Source organism: Cetorhinus maximus, chromosome 9 (assembly GCF_964194155.1).
Source record: "Cetorhinus maximus chromosome 9, sCetMax3.hap1.1, whole genome shotgun sequence".
Classification (NCBI taxonomy): Eukaryota; Metazoa; Chordata; class Chondrichthyes; order Lamniformes; family Cetorhinidae; genus Cetorhinus; species Cetorhinus maximus.
The window spans coordinates 455,138-470,384 of record NC_135887.1 but is presented as its reverse complement, the minus strand read 5'-3'; the positions used below and the strand labels follow the sequence as shown (position 1 = coordinate 470,384).

The following is a 15,247-nucleotide window of genomic DNA, read 5'->3' as shown; positions in this document are numbered from 1 at the left end:
CGTCCTTCCTGTAATGTGGTGACCAGAACTGCACACAATACTCCAGTTGTGGCCTCACCAGTGTTTTACACAATTCCAACATTATATCCTTACTTTTATATTCTATACCTCTGCAAGTGAAGGAGAGCATTCCATATGCCTTCTTTACAACCTTGTCTGCTTGAACTGCTGCCTTCAGGGACCTGTGTACTTGTACGCCAAGATCTCTCACTTCTTCTACCCCTCTTAGTATATTCCCATTTATTGTGTAATCCCTGTAACTGTTTGACCTCCCTAAATGTATGACCTCACACTTCTCTATGTTAAAATCCATCTGCCACTTTACCGCCCACTCCACCAACCCATTTATATCGTTTTGGAGATTATGGCTATCCTCTACACTATCCACTACTCGGCCAATCGTTGTGTCATCTGCAAATTTCCCAATCGTGCCCCCCACGTTCACGTCCAAATCGTTAATATATAACACAAACAGCAAGGGTCCCAACACCGAGCCCTGTGGAACATCACTTGAGACGACTTTCTATTCGCAAGGGCATCCATCGACCATTACCCTTTGTTTCCTGTTACAAAGCCAACCTTTTATCCAGTTTGCCACATTACCCTGAATCCCATGGGCTTTTACTTTCCTGACCAATCTGCCATGTGGGACTTTGTCAAATGCCTTGCTAAAATCCATGTACACAACATCCACTGCACTACCTCCATCAGTCCTTCTTGTCACTTCCTCAAAGAATTCAATCAAATTTGTGAGGCAAGACCTTCCTTTAACAAATCCATGCTGACCATCCCTGACTAGTCCATGCATTTCCACATGACAATTAATCCTATCTCTCAGGATTGATTCTACTAATTTGCTCACCACCAATGTAAGACTAACTGGCCTATAATTGTTTGGCATTTCCTTTGATCCCTTTTTAAACAATGGAACTACGTTTACATTTCTCCAGTCCTCCGGTACTTCCCCTGTGTCTAGTGAAGATGGGAAAATCATCCTCAGAGCATCTGCTATCTCCTCCCTGACTTCCTTCAGCAGCCTCGGAAACAATCCATCTGGCCCTGGTGACTTATCAACTTTCAAGGATTTCAACCCTTCAAGTACTTCCTCTCTCTTTATGACTATCCCGTCCAATATCTCGCAGTGTTCCTCCTGGACTACTATATCTACATCCTCCCTTTCCTTTGTAAACACAGAGACAAAATATTCAGGTTGTGAGCATGTAATTTTCCACTCTCACCTCATTTCCAAGATTGTAGCACGGTCAAGCGCCACATAGGACCAACTAACATTGTGAACAAACCATGTGCTCTAGGCAGCCCTCCCTTTTTAAATGTGCAGTCCCTATAAAAGGAAGCTACACTAATATAGTAAAGGCTGTTGGATAATTATTGTGAAAGACTCAAGCTGAAGGGAGATGTCGCAAAGAGTGGAAGAGAGGGCTCTCCGCTTCAGTGATGCCACCCTGGTGAGATGCCATTTTTCTGTGGGATGGGGAGGCAAGTGTGTGACACCTTCAAGACTTCAGAAATGAATGGGAGCTGGTTGCAAGGTTGATTAATGCTGAGATTGTTACCCCGAGGACATAGCAGCAGTGCCAAAAATAGTTAAATGACATCACTCAGGTAGCCAAGGTGACTGAATGCGTCTGCACATTAGATCTCAGACCCAACACACTACCCATCTCTTTCACTTTGAAATGCACTGCACCCCCATTGTTCACCCAGCAGCACACTGAGGGTCACTTGACCTGATCTGTGAATTCCAAAACTGCTACATTGTCTCGAAAGGGAAAATAGGACACATTCCAGACTAGGAGTGTCACTACCCATCCCCTGAAAGCATCCTAAAAGGTATTTCCTGGCTTGAATGGGTTGTTCTGAAACAAAGGTGGTGATTGTCTCAAACCACCAGGATGAATGTCTGCAAACAATAATTCAGGTTGTGGCTAATCGACTTAAGCCCAACACCGTGGGCAGAACTTTCTGCCTATCGGGCGGGCGGGCCCGACCCAATCTCCGGCGGGCGGGGAGCCAATCCCTGCCGGAGAAGCGGGCCCTGCCGCCATTTTACGTGGGCGGGCCAATTAAGGCTCGCCCAGCGTGACGTCCGGCGGGAAGTGCCATGCGCTCCCTGTGCGGGTGGGGGGGTTCCCCAAAAGTGAGAGTGCGCTCTTTTACGCATGCGCACATCTCCCTGAGGCTAAGTGCTGCCTCAGAGAGATCACTGACACTTTGAAAAATATGAAAAATAGAAAAAAAAAATTCCCTAACATGTCCCCCTCATGTGACAATGTCACATGAGATGGGACATGTTCATAAATTACAGTAAAACTTTATTAAACTTTTTAGAAACCTGCATGAAACTTCATCCCGCCGCTGGATGAGGTTTCATGTTTTCTCTATTTGCCGCTGGGGCTCCTGGCCGACTCACTAATCTTAAGGTTGGACGGGCAGGTCCTTTAATTGTTTAAATGATCTTGTCAATGGCCTCAATTGGCCATTGACAGGTCGGCGGGCCCACAGCTGATTTTGCTGTGCCCCCGCCTTCTTGAAAATTTAAATGGGGCGCGGTGACGTTGGGGGTTCCGCCTGATGTCATCCTGCGTTATTTTACGCGTCGGCGAGCGGGCTCCGCCCCCTGCTCGCCGACAGCAAAATTCTGCCCCGTGTTTGGAAGGGCGCTGTGAGAACCCACATGGCAAGGCAATCATGTTAGTTTCCATATTTAAATCTTTTAAGTGCTGTCTGCACAAAACACAGCAGCAGCAGGAACAGCAGCAGCAGAAAGGCCAACAACAACTATGCCTTAAGAGCTGGAGACAGTAACATCGTAAGATCCCCAAGCTTTTTCCTTTTAAAGTCCCCCAATACAGCAAAATGACCTCCTAGTACAAAACTACAAGTAATTAGCTTCGTAACCTGCAGAAAGTCCATCTTATTGATAGAATACTGCAATATCTCTTGCATACAACTTTGGCTATTGAATTCACCTAACTACACTTTGGGCGTGAGAAAACCTCTTCTTCATCAGGCCTGCACCGTGTGTTTTTCCAAGACGAGTCTATCATGTGAATTATGAACTATTGTTTTGTTTATAACTTGTAAAAGTGCACTCTTCTCCTTAACTGTATTTTCCTTGAGAGTGTGAGTGGGTGAGTGAGTGATGTAGTGTTAGATTTTTGGGTTAAACACGTGAATAAATAACCCTCTTTATTTAAACCCATGAAAAGTTTGCTGCAGGTTATCAAATTATCCACAAACTCAGGGGTTAAGAAGCACACACCTCTCCCTTTTCAAAAAAAGCACTGATTATAGACAGTAAGGGAAGAGAACAAGGGTTTCATTTCTCTCTCATTCCTGTCCGAAACACAGTTGAGACTGCTGATGTCCCTGCTTTCCAAAATCAGGCCCTCAAGGCTCAGAGCTGCCCGAGGGTGTCCTGCAAGGTCACCTGCAGTCTTCCCAAGTGAAAGTCAACTGCCTTCCACCAGACATGCTGTAATTAGTGAGATAGCACTATGTAAGAGCACTAAGCCAAGCAACAGGTCTCACAAGACATGCACTAAGAGGAATATACAAGGGTGATTTTTTTTGTGTGTGTTGCACATAAAATTGTTAAGTGAAGTATTCTGTTGTTGGCCTTTCTTGATTGACATTGGCCAAGGAAACTTGGATTTGGATGTAAGATTGGGGAATGGTATACCCATTAACTGAAGCTTAACCTAACAATACAGTCCTCCTTGCTCCGTCCAGTTGCAAGGAGCGCATGTGGCCTGCTCCCTGCCTTTTCCTCCCTCCTATTCTGCTATCTTCTCTTCCTCTTCCTCCTCCTCCCAAGGTGGATTCTATATTCCAAGAAGTAGTGGCTGTGCTCTCAGAATGGCTAGGCTTGTGCAGGACACAATCACAAATATGGACACCCTATTGGGCATGTACTGTAGAGATTCCCCCAAACGATCTAGATAGCAAAATGTTTGCTTAAGGAGGCTGTTACATGGCTCCATGGTGACTCCTTGGCTCTCATCTGACCTTGCATGGCAGGATGGTAGAAGGGAGTCACCAGCCACATGTAGCATAGGCTTCCCTCGTCATCCAGCTGCCATCTTCCGGCACATCTTGGAAGTCTGAAGATGATACGTAGCAGGGAATGGCACAGGATAAATACACTGTGGGTGTTGCCAGGATAGTAGGCATTCAACAAGATGAACAGCTTGGTGCAGTTGCACACCAACTACACATTCAGAAAGTGGTAGCCCTTGCAATTCCTTTATTGCTCCTCATTAACATGGCGGACCCACAGAGATACCTGTGTGCATCAATGTCACCCTGCACCATTGGGAAGCCCACTATCCTGGTGAACTCACATGTCATTTCATTCTGTCTTCCCTCCTCAGAGAGAAGAGGATGAAGTACCCTCTCCTCATGTACAGTACCCCTGTAACCTCCCTGATTCATCCATGTGCAGTGAACTTTGAGATATCACTAGTGTCATCTGTGCCCACCTGAAAGGATTCACTTGTCTAGAATGTTACGGTGAAAGATTCCCATTTCTATTTCCTCCTCTCCATGTCATGGTCATGCTGCCAACCAAGAAGTATTGCAACAATTGCCCCCACACCTGTATAAGACCTTGGGTGGAATTGTACCAGATTTGCACTAAGTGTGGTACCAGGCGGGAAACAGGATGTTTTACCCGCTGGCTGCAATGGTGGTTTTTCAAGCTGTGTTGTCCCAATCCCGCCTCATTACAAAGAACAAAGAAAAGTACAGCACAGGAACAGGCCCTTCGGCCCTCCAAGCCTGCGCCGATCATATTGCCCATCAACTAAAACATTTTGCACTTCCGGGGTCCGTATCCCTCTATTCTCATCCTATTCATGTATTTGTCAAGCTGCCTCTTAAATACCACTATCGTACCTGCTTCCACCACCTCCTCTGGCAGCGAATTCCAGACACTCACTACCCTCTGCGTAAAAAACTTGCCCCGCACATCACCTTTATAGTTTTCTCCTCTCACCTTAAATCTATGTCCCCTAGTAATTGACTCTTCCACCCTGAGAAAAAGCTTCTGACTATCTACTCTGTCCATGCCACTCATAATTTTGTAAACTTCTATCAAGTCGCTCTTCAATCTCCGTCGCTCTAGGGAGAACAATCCGAGTTTCTCCAACCTCTCCTCATAGCTAATAACTTCCAGACCAGGCAGCATCCTGGTAAACCTCCTCTGCACCCTCTCCAACGCCTCCATATCCTTCTGGTAATGTGGCCACCAGAATTGCACGCAATATTCCAAGTGTGGCCTAACCAAGGTTCTATACAGCTGCAGCATGACTTCCCAGCTTTTATACTCAATACCCCTGCCAATGAAGACAAGCATGCCATATGCCTTCCTGACTACCTTATCCACCTGCGTTGCCACTTTCAGTGACCTGCGGACCTGTACACCCAGATCCCTCTGCCCGTCAATGCGCTTAAGGGTTCTGCCATTTACTCTATAATTCCTACCTGTATTAGACCTTCCAAAATGCATTACCTCGCATTTGTCTGGATTAAACTCCATCTGCCATTTCTCCGCCCAAGTCTCCAACCGATCTATATCCCGTTGTATCCTTTGACAATCCTCTTCACTATCTGCAACTCCTCCAACCTTAGTGTCATCTGCAAACTTACTAATTAGCCCAGTTACATTTTCCTCCAAATCATTCATGTATACTACAAATAGCAAAGGTCCCAGCACTGATCCCTGCGGAACACCACTAGTCACAGCTCTCCATTCAGAAAAGCACCCTTCCACTGCTACCCTCTGTCTTCTATGACCAAGCCAATTCTGTATCCATCTTGCCAGCTCACCTCTGATCCTGTGTGACTTTACCTTCTGTACCAGTCTGCCATGAGGGACCTTGTCAAAGGCCTTACTGAAATCCATGTATATAACATCCACTGCCCTTCCATCGTCGATCATCTTTGTCACTTCCTCGAAAAACTCGATCAAGTTAGTGAGACACGACCTCCCCTTCACAAAACCATGCTGCCTCTCACTAATACGCCCATTTGCTTCCAAATGATAGTAAATCCTGTCACGAAGAATCTTCTCCAATAATTTCCCTACCACTGATGTAAGGCTCACCGGCCTGTAATTTCCTAGATTATCCCTGCTACCCTTCTTAAACAATGGAACAACATTGGCCATTCTCCAGTCCTCTGGGACCTCACCCGTAGCCAATGAGGATATAAAGATTTCTGTCAAGGCCCCAGCAATCTCCTCCCTTGCCTCCCTCAGAACTCTGGGGTAGATCCCATCTGGCCCTGGGAACTTATCCACCTTAATATTCTTCAAGATGCCTAACACCTCCTCTTTTTTGATCTCAACATGATCCAGGCTATCTACACACTCTTCCCTAGACAAATCGACTGCTAAGTCCTTCTCTTTGGTGAATACTGATGAGAAGTATTCATTTAGTATCTCTCCCATTTCTTCGGCTCCACGCACAGATTCCCACCTCTGTCCCTGAGTGAGCCTACCCTTTCCCTGGCTACCCTCTTGCTTTTTACATATGTATAAAAGGCCTCGGGATTTTCCTTAATCCTGGTTACCAGTGACTTTTCATGACCCTTTTTAGCCCTCCTGGCTCCTTGCTTAAGTTTCTTCCTACTTTCTTTATATTCTCCACGGGCTTCATCTGTTCCCAGCCTTCTAGCCCTTACGAATGCTTCCCTTTTCTTTTTGACTAATCTCACAATATCCTTCGTTATCTAAGGATCCTGAAACATGCCATGCTTACCCTTCATCCTAGCAGGAACATGCCAGTCCTAAATTCTTATCAACTGATGTTTAAAAGCCTCCCACATGTCAGTTGTTGATTTGCCCTCAAACATCCGCCTCCAGTCTAGATTCCTCAGTTCCTGCCTAATATTGTTATAATTAGCCTTCCCCCAATTAAACACCTTAACTCGAGGATAAAAACAGAATTACCTGGAAAAACTCAGCAGGTCTGGCAGCATCGGTAGAGAAGAAAAGAGTCGACGTTTCGAGTCCACATGACCCTTCCACAGAATTCTGTTGAAGGGTCATGTGGACTCGAAACGTCGACTCTTTTCTTCTCCACCGATGCTGCCAGACCTGCTGAGTTTTTCCAGATAATTCTGTTTTTGTTTTGGATTTCCAGCATCCGCAGTAGTTTTTTGTTTTTAACTCGAGGACTCCTGTTATCCTTATGCACCAGTACCTTGAAACTTACTGAATTATGGTCACTTTTCCCGAAAAGCTCCCCTACTGAAACTTCGACCACCTGGCCGGGTTCATTCCCTAATACCAGGTCCAGTATTGCCCCATCCCTAGTTGGACTATCTACATATTGTCTCAGGAAGCCCTCCTGGATGCACCTTACAAATTCTGCACCATCCAAACCCCTAGCACTAAGTGATTCCCAGTCAATATAGGGAAAGTTAAAATCACCCACCACAACAGCCCTATTGCTTTTACATTAATTATGCATTCCTGGGAAACACGCCATTTCAATGCAGGCGGGCTCCGATTCACCTGCCACGCCATCACCTCGCTGCTTCATCACGCCGGACGCCACATTTAAAGTGCAGCTGCATGAACACTTCTCAGTGCTTTCAGCCCAGGACAGCTGCAAAGAAGACATGGCCCTGAAAGGAAAGAAGACTACAGCCCCCTATTTAGTGACACAACCCTCGCGCCCTTTTGGATGCCTTGGAGGTTCACCGTGATGTCCTCTACCTCCACTCTGGCTGCAGGAGGGGAAGCAATATTACCACTCTGGCTTGGTAGGTGGTGGCAGTGGTGGTCAGTGCCAATGCAGCACTGAAGAGGTTGGCCACCCAATGCAGATAGAGGATGAATAATCTCATCCGTGCAGCCAGGGTAAGGCAGCCATCTCATCACTCTAAACTCACACACTCAAGCCCATCACACATTCACTGGCATTTCACTCACTGCCAGTCAAGGGACATCACCACTCACTCTCTCACACGCCCTCACATCACCATCTGGCCTGATCCCCCCCTGGAGACTGCCTCCTCAGCCTCACCATCTTAAGGCCACTTGCACAGATCAACTTGTGCTCCCACACACACCCTGGGATACCTCTCTTCTCCAGTATGGCCCTCGCCCTTCGGCCTCTTCCCTTGCCTGAGGCCACCTCTCCTCCTTCTCAAAGCAAGCCCTAGCCCTGCAGCTGTTGAACCCCTGCCTTATGGCCAGTCTGGTAGGTAGAGACCTGCCCATGAGCCCCCGCTAAAAGTGATGTGATGCTGTCTGTGAAGCCTGGTGCTGATGATCATGAATGCTGCCTGAAGCAAGGTAGGTGAACAAACCTCAAAGTCCCAAGCGAAGTGCAGCTCACCAGGTGCACATCACTTATGTACAGTTGTGAAACATGTTGATGTGGTGTCTGGATGATCCAGCGTGGGGAATGATTCCAGCGAACTGGGCTTATAATGATATGCAGATGTATTACAATGAGGTTTCTTACATCCAACAGCAGGAAATTAGTCCTGCCTTTGATGGGCAGAGCGGATGATGGCAAACTGGTTTCATGATGTTGTGAAACCGATTATTGCCCTTCTCGCCATTTTGTCCATTCACGCCACCAAACATGCCCGATGACAGCGGGCACGGAAAATTCTGCCCCTTGTCCCCAACAAATATCTCAAAATAGATCCAGCAACTCAAAACAAAGCTTTGCCTTAGAAAAACTAAGTCAAAACCCCCCACAACGGCAACTTGCTGAGTGGCTCTTTAAAAAGTTTCAAAACAGAGCCCATCTTGCTTCACACCGCTTGCTGTTTTGGGAGTGGTCAACAAAGATGCTCCCTGCACATGTGTTGACCAAATTTGGGATCCTGGCATTGCATAGCTCATTTGGCTGACTGACGTCAAGCTAGCACCCATTAAAGGTTTTCAGTCACATGGACACACCTGCTGCACCATCTAATGCTCCAATGCCACATGGGCCACGCAGGAAGCAGCCAGTGGCACCTTGTGCACATTGAGTTTGGCGGTAAATGTCTGTAGTGCCTCTTGAAGCAGCACTACACAACCCAATTTCACAGTGATAACATTTGCCCTTATATCTTACTTTGTAGCATTTTAGCTATGTCAAAGTTGGCAAGCTTAAACCAATTTCTCTAACTGTCTGGACAGAGCTTATTCTGCCTGTGGTTAGAAGTTGTGTGAGTTTTGCATGAATACACCCTATTGTGTCTGGAAGCAATGTATATTAATGACTAAATTAAACTTGTTTCTGTTAACTAACAGATCTCATTTTTTCCTTTGTTTTGTTAAGCTTGTAAAAATGCCTTCTGCAACATGAGTGCAATGTTCAAAGGATAGCTATAGTCTCGGTTTAAAGTAGTTGTTTGACAGAAAACCATTTACAGGGAAAAATATGATTTAACTCCTCAAACAATGTTTACCATGATAGGAACAGCACTGAGTTATTGGGATTAAATTTAACTTTTGGCAATATAAAACAGACAATATGGATCAACTACCCATTACACATCGACTCTAATTTTCCTTTGAGGTGTATAATGGGCAGACAACATTCTGAATGCTCACTTAAGGTGCTTAGATTGATTGGGGAAACACTGCAGAATAGTTCAGTCAAGATTTTAAGGATCATAACGGCATGCTTCATACTGTGTAGATTCTCAGGAGGACAAAGAGGAAGTAGTGCAAAGGGCAGCAGGGTGATCATCATGATCCACCTCAGAGAGGCTACCAGCTACAAGACATTCAATCCAAGCTAATCAAGACAACCTTTCATAATTTCAACAGCCATCCACAGAACAGCAGTTGCACATCCATATTGTTATGATCTTGGTAGAGACCAATAACGTGTTTTTTTTAGATTCCAAATACCCAGGTATTTACTAAAAGAAAGGTTCACAGTTTAAACAAAATAATTTTACTACACAAAAATCATGAGCTATAATAATTACACTTTATCTTAAATGGTCAGTTACATTAAAAATAATAAAAATACGATTAAAAGCAATTACTTACATCTAAATTGAATGTCTTAATTCCACTTTCCTTCTACACCCATTAGACTTACACCCTGAAACCCTCAAATCAGATACTTTTCAAAACTTGGATACAGTATCCAGACCAAACAGTTAATCTTCCAAGAATGTGTGATGACAGGAAGAAGCAACAGTTATGGGGAAGAGGGAGTTGTAGTTCTGATAGCAGAAGTGGATCCTATGTGTTCAAGCAGAAAGTGGCACAGGTAAGTGTCCTTTAAAATTAGGGAAAAGGCATGGGAAGCATGGTAGAGAAGGATTACCTGTTCTGAGGCTAAAGCAGGGTCCTGCAGAACTGTGAAGAGAATAAGAGAGATATAAATGGGACCCTCACCTTGGTAATCCTGGTGAGGCTATTACATTTCTTCTTGCACTGCTACAGTTCAGTGTACAATGTTAGTGGCATTTATGTGTTCTGTCACCATTGCTGGGAGACTTTTCTGAGCACCTGGGACCTATCAGAGGGAAACAATCCTACTTTCTGCTAAAAACAAAAAACTACTGCGGATGCTGGAAATCCAAAACAAAAACAGAATTACCTGGAAAAACTCAGCAGTTCTGGCAGCATCGGCGGAGAAGAAAAGAGTTGACGTTTCAAGTCCTCATGACCCTTCAACAGAACTATTCTGTTCTGTTGAAGGGTCATGAGGACTCGAAACGTCAACTCTTTTCTTCTCCGCCGATGGTGCCAGACCTGCCTACTTTCTGCTGTTCAGTTGCTCTATGGGCACCCTCAGGGTTCCATCAGAAAATCTGAGGGCCCTGCACTAGGTCATCTTTTAGTGGATTCTGAAACTCAATTATGCAAACCAACATTGAAAAATGGACCTCCCCGTTAATAGCTGCAGGCTACCTTTCAGTAGACACAGCCACACCGGCCTTCCCACTCCCAACCAGCAAACCACCAATAGACACCAAAGTGATTCAGTACTCCTGCCAACACCATTAAGTGGGCAGAACAGATTTCTCAACTGTCACCCACTCAATCAAAATCAACCGCTATGTGCTTTGAGATAGAGGTGATTGGGGAGCTCAATGTTACTTCCATCATGATGACACTTACACAAGTGTGAGACAATGATACATATTTACTTTACTTGTAAGCACATTCTGAGCTGGTAAAGTCAACAAGCCAAACATGTTTTTATGAAAGATAATAGGCTGAATTTCCTTGTAGGTGTCAGGAACCTGATGTCAGGACCATTTCCAGGTCCCGATCTTGCATTTTTCGTAGTGTGCTGACTGGCTTAATCTTACGGGAGGTATCAAATTAATAGGGTCCCACAGTGTTCACTGTCCAGTTAGGGACAGCAAATGGGTTCCGGAGGTGGGAGGCCTTGGACAACACAGCCCACTTCAAGGGAGGCTGGCAACCCTGACTATGTGACGAGTAGGGGGCCCAAGCTGCAGGAATGGCAGGGAAGCATTGGGGCTACCATCAACATCAGGGGAGCAGCTGAGACATCATGAGATCATGGCCATCCGAGGCATCTGTCCCGCTGTCCGTGAATTCCATATTCAATGGCAAGGCTCTGAGATGGAATGACAGCAGCCTTGCCATTTCCTGTCAGTATTAGTTAAACCTCAATCATTTTTAATGCAGCGTCTACTTGCTGCTGTGGAGCCACCCCCTCTTACTTGCCAGGGTGCACACACAGCAGAAGCTCCACATGACATTGACAAGATTGCAGTCTGCTCACAAAACGCCCGCTGAGTACCTTACTAGTTGGTTTAACTATCTGCCCACTGCCACTGGGTGTGCTGCTGGTGAGCTCGAGCCACCGGGAAAAGTGCAAGGCGATGGGAACATGTCATAGAGCCTGCCCAACCCTTTCATTTCATAAATTCCACATCCACCCGCCTCTAAATCCACTTTCACAGAACTGGGAAAATTCTTGCCCATATCTTTTTAAAGAGACTCTATTTTATGTTAGAACACATTACAATCTGTTGTGTTGATTAAAACGCTTGTATTCAAAATTCAAAGTTGAACAGTGCCTGTCTGCAGATTACTATACTTGTAAGCTACAGTGTTGATTGTTTATTGAATCTCAAATTGAATTGTCTGCCATTTTCCTGCTCGTGGTTTAATTGTTCAACCTTCCTATTGTTTAGTTGAGATCATCTAAAAATGAACAGAGATTATGAGCAGTCCTAAAGCTAGTTAAAAGCCACAGCCTCTGAAACAACTGTGTCAGCCACTTTGTATATACATTGTGATTGGATGCTGAACCGATGACTAAGTTGAACATAACCCATAGCACATTCCTTTCTAAAGAGTGGTTACTAAAATAATACTGTGATTGAAATAAATAATGGTGAGCTACACAATTGTCAGACAGAGAAATAAGATCTGCTCTGAAAACATTTTAACTGTTCTTTTTTCTCTGCTAAAGGCATTGTGTAATGCTAAAGTATTGTGCAATTATGAATGTTACACAAGACTTTTGCAAGAAGCAAATGAGCTTATTATGCAATTTGCCATCTGTGGTACAAACTAGATAAGCGCTTGACGACTTAGATAAAGAACCTTTACAAATCTTGCCTTCACCTTATTGTTCCTTACAATGCATCTGATTAAATAAACATAAGACTGATATAAAATTATCATTTCAGTTGCAAAAAAGATTTAACCCTTTCATGACCACAGCTGTTTTATTGTGCCACTCCTGCTACAAACAGAATTCAAACTGACCCTGATTCTGTTTATTTCACAATTTGTAATCAAGAGTTTGGTTTGCTTTAAGAAACATTGGTGCATTAACTAAAGAAGTTAAGGAAAGCATCAAACTTAAGGAAAAAGCATATAACTGCATAAAAATGAGTGGAGGGTCAGATGATTAGTCAGAATATAAAGAACAGAAGAGAATGACTAAAAGGTTACTGAGGAGAAAGAAATTAGAGTATGAGAGGGAGCTAGTTAGAAATGTAAAAACAGATAGCAAGAGTTTCTACAGGTATTTAAAAAGGAAAAGGGTAAATAAAATGAGTGTTGGTCCTCTAGTGAGTGACAATGGAGAGCTAATAATAGAAAATAAGGAAACGGTGGATGAAATGAACAAATATTTTGCTCTGTCTTCATTATAGAAGATACAAAAAACATTCCAGTAATAGCTGTAAATAAAGAGGTGGAAGGGAGAGAACAACTTGGTGAAATTACAATCACTAGGGAAGTGGTACTGAGCAAACTGATGGAGCTGTGGGCTGACAAGTCTCCGGGTCCTGATGGACTTCATCCTAGGGTCTTAAAAGAGGTGGCTAATGAGGTAGTAGTTGTGTCGGGGTTAATTTTCCAAAATTCCCTAGATTCTGGAAAGGTTCCATTAGACTGGAAAGTAGAAAATATAACCCCTCTATTCTAGAAAGGAGGGAGGCAGAAAACAGAAAACTATAGGTCAATTAGCTTGACGTCTGTTGTGTGAAGGTGTTAGAGTCAATTATTAAGGAGTTTATAGTTGGGTACTTAGAAAAATTCAAGGTAATCAGGAAGAGTCAACATGGTTTTGTGAAAGGGAAATCATGTTTAACCAATTTATTGGAATTCTTTGAAGGAGTAACAGACGCTGTGGATAAAGGGGAGCCTGTAGACGTACTGTACTTGGATTTCCAGAAGACATTTGATAAGATGCCACATCAAAGGTTATTGCGGAAAATCAAAGCTCATGGTTTAGGGGGTAACATATTAACATGGATGGAAGATTGGCTGGCATGCAGAAAACAGAGAGTATGCATAAATTGGTCTTTTTCTGATTGGCAGAATGTGACAAGTGAAGTCCCGCAAGGGTCTTTGCTGGGGCCTCAACATTTTACAATTTATATCAATGACTTAGATGAGGGGAACGAAGGCATGGTAGTTAAATTTTCAGATGACACTAAGATAGGTAAGAAAGTATGTTGTGAAGAGGACATAAGGAGGTTGCAGACAGATATGGATAGGCTGAGGGAATGGGCAAAAAATCTGGCAGATGGCGTATAATGTGGGAAAATGTGAAGTTGTTCGCTTTGGCAGGAAGAATAAAAAAGCAGAGTATTACTAAAATGGAGAACAACTGTAGAATTCTGAGGTACAGAGGGATCTAGGTATTCTAGTGCATGAGTCACAAAAAGTTAATATGCAAGTACAGCAAGTAATTAAGAAGACTAATGGAATGCTATCCTTTTATTACAAGAGGAATTGAACATAAAAGTAAGGATGTTATGCTTCAGTTATACAGAGCATTGGTGAGATCATATCTCAAATATTGTCTGCACTTTTGGTCTCTTTATTTAAAGAAGTATGTCAATGTGTTGAAGGAAGTTCACAGGAGGTTTACTAAACTGATACCTGGTTGGACAGTCTGGGTTTGTTTCCGCTGGAGTTTAGAAGAGTGAGGGGGTGACTTGATTGAAGTATATAAGATCCTGAACAGTCTCTACAAGGTGAATGTGGAAAGGATGTTTCCTCTTGTGGGTGAGTCCAGAACTAGGGGGCACTGTTTTAAAATTAGGGATCACCCTTTTAGGACAGAGATGAGGAGAAATTTTTTCTCTCAGAGGGTTGTGTGACTTTGGAACTCTTTGCCTCAGAAGGCAATTGAAGGCCATTGAATATTTTTAAGGCAGAGGTAGATAGATTCTTGTTAGGCAAGAAGTCAAAGGTTATCCGGGTTGGATGGGAATGTGGAATTCGAAACACAAACAGATCAGCCATGATCTTATTGAATGGCGAAGCAGGCTCGAGGGGCTGAATGGCCTCCTTCTGCTCCTAGTTCAAATGTTCGTAAAGAATAGAGCTCCAATGCACAACCGAATTACTTGTGAAGATTTGTTATTGTAAATAATTTTTATAATTAATAAACTACACTAAATATTGTTACTTCTCTATCCATACAAGTCAAAAATCTTTATTTGCTCCTAAGAGAAATTGATTTTGGAGATGACTTATGACCCATAGAACCATAGAACACTACAGCACAGAAAACAGGCCATTCGGCCCTTCTAGTCTGGTCCGAAATATTATTCCGCTAGTCCCATTGACCTGCACCTAGTCCATAACCCTCCAGACTTCTCCCATCCATGTATCTATCTAATTTATTCTTAAAACTTAAGAGTGAGCCTGCATTTACCACGTCAGATGGTAGTTCGTTCCACACTCTCACCACTCTCTGAGTGAAGAAGTTCCCCCTAATGTTCCTCCTAAACCTTTCCCCTTTCA

The 15,247-nt window shown here is 43.9% G+C and overlaps 1 long non-coding RNA gene across 4 annotated transcripts in view; it reads left to right on the top strand.

The window, feature by feature from the left end:
* The window catches only part of LOC144684306 (uncharacterized), a 245,606-nt gene that overhangs the window by 60,174 nt on the left and 170,185 nt on the right, over window positions 1-15,247 (top strand). For 3 of the 4 annotated variants that reach the window (XR_013577476.1, XR_013577475.1, XR_013577477.1), the window contains exon 3: window positions 10,080-10,259. The exons of the other annotated variant lie outside the window; for it this stretch is intronic. This is a non-coding gene — a long non-coding RNA (uncharacterized LOC144684306). The remainder of the gene's footprint in view (window positions 1-10,079; window positions 10,260-15,247) is intronic. 4 annotated transcript variants of the gene reach the window in all.